General features: G+C 55.9%; 1 long non-coding RNA gene across 1 annotated transcript; it reads left to right on the top strand.

Annotated features, from left to right (window-relative positions):
* Positions 1 to 176: 176 nt before the first annotated feature.
* Positions 177 to 3,953, top strand: LOC144224439 (uncharacterized). The gene is made up of 2 exons (XR_013333049.1): positions 177 to 1,042; positions 1,350 to 3,953. It is a non-coding gene; the product is annotated as an uncharacterized LOC144224439 (long non-coding RNA).
* The last annotated feature ends 1,646 nt before the right edge of the window (positions 3,954 to 5,599 follow it).

Genomic DNA, 5,599 nt, shown 5'->3' with positions numbered 1-5,599 from the left:
CCTCCGCCCCCCCCCCCCCCCCCCCGACCCCTGGGCCCACAGAGCACAGTCCACATGGACTGGTGTTGCTGTAGCCTTTTTAGCATAGTTACCATCTTTGAAAGAAACCCTCTCTTACAGAATGTTTAAACATTGAGATCTAATTCACGTATCTCGAAATTCACCATTTTCGAGTATAGTTCAGCACCATTTAGTACATGGACACTGTAGGGCAGACATCACCTCTGTCTAGTTCCAGAACTTTCCTTGCCCCAAACAGAAAGCCTGCAGCCATCAGCACTCACCTGTTTCCCTCTTCCTCCCCTGAGCCCCAGCAGCCCAGAATCTTTGTTCTGAGTCTCTGGATTTCCCTGTTCCGGACTTTTCCTTTGAATGGAATCACAGAGAATGTGATCTCTGGCTTATTTCACTCAGCATCACGTTTCTGAGGTTTACCCACCCCTTTTCCCGGCTGGGTAATATTCCAGCATATTCCATCCACTCTTCAGGCGACGGGCGCTCGGGCTCTTGAAGCCTTTGGAGTGTGTGAATACCTCGCAGCGAGCATCGCACACGCCTGTGTGCACGTGTCTTCACGCTCCTGGCTCACACCCGGCTGAGGCCATGGATGAAAACACACGTGTGCAGAGGCTTGATTCCGCCTCCGTGGTTACGCTCGCCTCCTCTCCTTCCTCACGCCGATTCCCGTGACCGTCCAGGGTCTCTTCAGGCCCCCTTTACTGCTCCTGGTAGGGCGGGCCGGCTCAGGTTGTGTTTATTCTTGTTACTGTCGTTAACATTGAAGAACTTTATGTATTTGTAAGTCGTTGTAAATTTATTTCGTTCACGTGTCTTAATTTCACCCTCATTTCTGAGGGACAGGCTGAGTGCAGAGTCCTGAGTGACGCCCGTGGACGTGGCCTTCGAGGCTCCCGACGGCACGCCCGCTCTCCCTCGGGCTGCTAGGGCCTCTCTGTCTCACCCTCCACAGGTGGCTTAGGGTGTGCCTGGCGGAGAAGCGGCCCGTCCTTCCAACCTGGAGTTTGTTGAACTTGTACAACATGTAAGTTAATGGTGTTCATCAAAATTGTAAGTTTTTGGCCATTATTTTTTCAAATATTCTGTGTCCACTTCGCACCTTCCCCTGTTGCTGGGATTCACTCTGTGCCAGCGTGTTTGTGGGTGTCTGAGGCCCCGCTCTCCCGTGCTCCCCATGCTCCCCGCCCTCCCCTCGTCTCCCCCAGACGCAGTGGCCCCCGGCCCCCTGTGCTGCCTCAGGGGTCGGATTTTCTGGGATCTCCGCACTTGTCTGCTTGCTGGCCTTCCCTGTTTGCTGACACGTGGTCTCATACGTTCTTCTCGCTCTTTAGACAGGGTTTCCTTCAGTTCTCTGCACACACTCACAACAGCTGGTTTACGGCCGTGGACGTGAGTGTGCGGGCTGCCCCGGAGGTGAGTCTGTTGAGCGATGTGTGCGACATCCTCTCTGCCACCTGCGTGTCTGTTGTCTTGAAGCTGGAGATCTACAACGGTACGATGTGGCAGCTCTGGAAATCACCCCCCCCCCCGCAGTTCTGTGGCTGTGTGTGTGTGGCCGTGTGACTTAGGAAGGAATTCTGGGAAGTCTGTGTGCTTTGTCACAAGGAGCCGCAGAAGTCTGTTCAGCTAGCCTGGTGGTCAGCTAAGGACCGGAGCGAGATCTTCCGAAATTCTAGGCACCGGCGCGTCCCGCAGTCTTGGGGCTCAGTGTGTGTCAGCGTGTCGCCAGTGCTGAGCCGGGCAGCGGGCACGGAGGCCAGCGGGCAGGGGTCCCCAGTCTCCAGGGAGCACGTGCGCAGCCCCAGGCGTGTGCACGGCCTTCCGGAGTCCTAGGAATCTGTGGGAGCCTTTCAGATGCGCCCATGGACGCCTCGTGCCCGGTGTCACCTGCTGCCCCAGGCAGCCGCGGTGTTGAACTGCCTCCCGTGTCTTTCTCTAAACAAACTCCCTCGGAGAAACGGCCGTGCCTGCCGGGAGAGCTGCAGGTCACGGCAGAGGAAGAGCCTGACAAGCGGGGTCTCGCGGAAACCACCGGACAGGCCGGGTCAGGACACTTCCCTGGGAGGGGCTTTGAGGGAGCCCCAGCTCCATTCTGTCCCCTCCAGGGGCCGCCAGGCTGCCATGGAGACGGCGGGCGGTGGGCGTCGGGCAGGTGAAAATACCACGGAGCGCGGTCTGGCCGAGACCCCGCAGTCTCTCTCGGTCAACGTCCCACATTGCAAGTCTGGGTGATTTCCAGAAGCCTGGGAAAGCTGATTCTGACCATTTTCGCCAGTGTTCCCATGGCTTTTACGGGTAAGAGGCTTTTCAGATGTCCTTATTCTGCTGTCGCATTGATGTCATTATTCAGAATTTTAAAAACAGCCTGATGAAGCTGATATTCGATAAACTACGCACAGCTTGACGGGCTGTGACGCGTGTGCCCCTCGAGCCGTCCCCGCGACCACGGCAGTGACCGCCCCGTCTCCCGGTCTCCCCGTGCCGCCTGCGAACCTGGCCTCCGCCTCTGCACAGACCCCCGTCTCCAGGCAGCCGCTGACCCGCTTCCCGTCACCGCGGATTAGTTTGCGTTTTCTCGTACGCAGGCGGGATCCGTGTGTGGCGCGTCGTCACTGCGAGAGGCATCCGTGCTGCCGTGTGAGGCCGTGTTTCATCCCCGTAACTGCTGACCGGGGTCCCGGGCAAGGGTGTCCACAGCGCGTTCGCCCCCTTGTCAGTGGGCGTCGGGGCTTTTCACAAACAAAACCGCCGTGGACGCGTGTGCACGTGTCTGTGTGGAAGCAGAGTCAGTGGCTGCATCGTATGAAGGTGTGTGTTCAGCTCTATAAGAAGCTGTTTCTAAAGATGCCTGAGCCGCTTTGCATTCCCGCCCGCGGCGCACGGACGCTGCACACCCCGCCAGCGCCTGATGCTGTCAGTCCTTGTATTTTCAGCCTTTCTGTTGGTGGGTGGCGGAGTCTCACTGGGCCTTAATTTCCCTAATGACTAGCGGCCGTGAGCACTCTCTCTGTTCTGAATTACTGTCTGTACACCGTCCTCGCTGAATTGTCTCTCAAATCCTCCTGTTTTCAGAGGGGTGGGTTTCGGGTTATTGAGCTTTCAGAGCTCTTTATATATTCGGGATACAACTCGCATCAGACACATCAATTGCAGGTATTTTCCCCCGGTCTGTGGCTGTGCTTTTAATTCTCTTCATCGTGTCTTTTAAAAAGTAGGTGTTTTAAATTTTGATGAAATCTGGTTTATTGATTTGTTCTTTCTCAGACCATACTTTCGGTTTTGAAGCTAAGAAATCCTTGCCTCACCCAAAGTTGCAAAGATTTTCTTCCGTGTTTTCTTACATCAGGGTTTTCTAGCTTAGGTTTTGCACGTGGACGTACAGTGTGGACTCTCGTCCGCTGGCGTCCCTTGTAAGCGTGACTGTTAGTCTGAGGGGCCGGGGGCAGACGATGTCCTTTCCCCCCACATGGCTAGCCAGTTTCCTATGCCATTTGTTAAAAAGACTGTTTTCTCTGCTGAACTGCCTTTGCCTTTGTGTCAGAACTCTGTTGTCTGTGCGTGGCTCTATTTCCGGACCTTATATAAGCTCCCTGTCTTCTTTCTGATCTTGTGAGAAAGCGTTCGATCTCACCGGTAAGAATAACATCAGCTGCGGGTTTTCGTTGATGCCCTTTACCAAATGGAAGAAGCCCCCTTCTATTTTGGTTTGCCCGGTTTTTACCAGAACGGATGTTGGATTTTATCAAGTGCTTTTTCTGTATCTATTGAGATAATCCTGTGGTCTGTCTTTTACTCTGATAATATGGTGAATTATGTCGATGGGAATTTGAATGTAAACCGACCTTGAGATCTTGGGCTCAACCCCACTTGGTTACGGTGCATTAGAATTTTTAACTTATTGTTGGATTCAATTTAATAAACCTTTTAAGAATTTTCATGTGTGTTCATGAAAGATAGTGGCATGTTTTTTCTTGTGATATCTTGTCTGATTCTGTATTAGGGTGACACCGGCCTCACAGAGTGGCTTGGGAATAATTCATCCAATCTTATGAAAGCACCTACTGCCACCCGCCCTTCCACACCCGTCTGCTAGGACCCCCGTGAAGCCTCTGGGCTGAGTGTTCCTTGTGGGAGGTTTCTAACTGCGGATCCAGCGAGCTCATCAGGGCACCTGTGTGGCTCCGTTCCCCCCTCCTCCCCCCGGCCGCCCTGCACACTGCAGCCACTACCATCTCCCTGGATGCTCACACCCTCAGCTCAGGATGTCCCCTGGGTCCCTCTCGCTGCTGGACAGCCTGGAAACTTGGTGGCCTCATCTGGTCTACCTCCCATTTCGTGGGCACCGGAGCTCATTGTCGCCTCATATCCAGCACCTTGAAAACCCCAGCTCTGTGTGTTTTGTGTTCTGGTTGTTTCCGACAGGAAGGTGAATCTAGGTCCTGTGGTGCATCTTGGCTGCAAGTGTAAGTCTACCTATGGCTTTTTTTAACTTTTTTTTTTTAGTGTATTTATGTGTGTGTGTGTGTGTGTGTGTGTGTGAGAGAGAGAGAGAGAGAGAGAGATTGAGAGAGAATGTGTATGAGAGCAGGGGAGGGGTAGAGAGAGAGGGAGACACAGAATCTGAAGCAGCTCTGGGCTCTGAGCTGTCAGCACAGAGCCCGACGTGGGGCTCAAACCCACAAACCGTGAGATCATGACCTCAGCCAAAGTTGGACGCTTAACCGACTGAGCCACCCAGGCGCCCCTACCCTGTGGGTTTTTGCTGGAAAGAAATATATGTTTATTGTAGGAAATCTAGAAGATGCAGAGATATATGAAGAAAAAAGTCAGAATCACAGATGATCTCATGCATGGTCTCAATATGGCGAATTTCCTTGTCCTGCTGCGCTCCACCCCGTGGAGGGGCGCCCGGGACCCGAGCCCGACTCGGAGCAGCGGGTGCGCCCTCCCCTGCCGCCGTGAGACCCCCGTCCTGCCCAGGACCCGGCCGCAGGGAGCCTGGGGCAGAGGCTGCCTGTGCTCGCTCCCAGCGCCGTGGGAAGAGCCGCCAGCAGGGGTGAGGTGGTGCCACAACTGGGTCCACAGGATCCTGGGGGCAGTTGGGGGGGCGTGTAGAGGTCGGGCCCCTTCCCCTGCACGCACCAGGAGCCCGCGTGCGGCCTTCCTTGAAAGCAGAGCTAAAAATGGAATTTCTGGGTCAGCGCGTGAGCGCCTCGCAGGCTCAGGCCTCGGCTAGTCTCCCTCCGGAAGGTGGTCGTGTTCGCCGGGTAACTGTTTACAGCAACGGACAGCAGCGCGGGCTCCCGAGGCCGGGTCGCGACGTGTCCGGCCCGCGGGCGGCTCTGCGGGGCGTCGTCTGGCTCCCAGCCGCCCGCCAGGCCCCGTCCCTCGTCACCCCTGTCCTCGTCCAGGCTGACTGGGCAGCGCCCCTCCTCCTGCGGGCGCAGGCCCCTCTCTGTCCACGGCTTCCGGCCAGAACCTCGGCGGAGCCAACGGGGTTGCTGAGTGGTGGTCCCGGGCGGCACCTGCGGCCCGACCGGGGACTTGGTCTCCCCGGGGACGGACACTTGGTCCGCAGCCC

The sequence above is a fragment of the Crocuta crocuta genome, unplaced genomic scaffold, assembly GCF_008692635.1.
Source record: "Crocuta crocuta isolate KB4526 unplaced genomic scaffold, BGI_CrCroc_1.0 scaffold675, whole genome shotgun sequence".
NCBI lineage: Eukaryota > Metazoa > Chordata > Mammalia > Carnivora > Hyaenidae > Crocuta > Crocuta crocuta.
The sequence above is the reverse complement of the archived record's forward strand: the minus strand, read 5'-3'. Positions and strand labels throughout refer to the sequence as shown.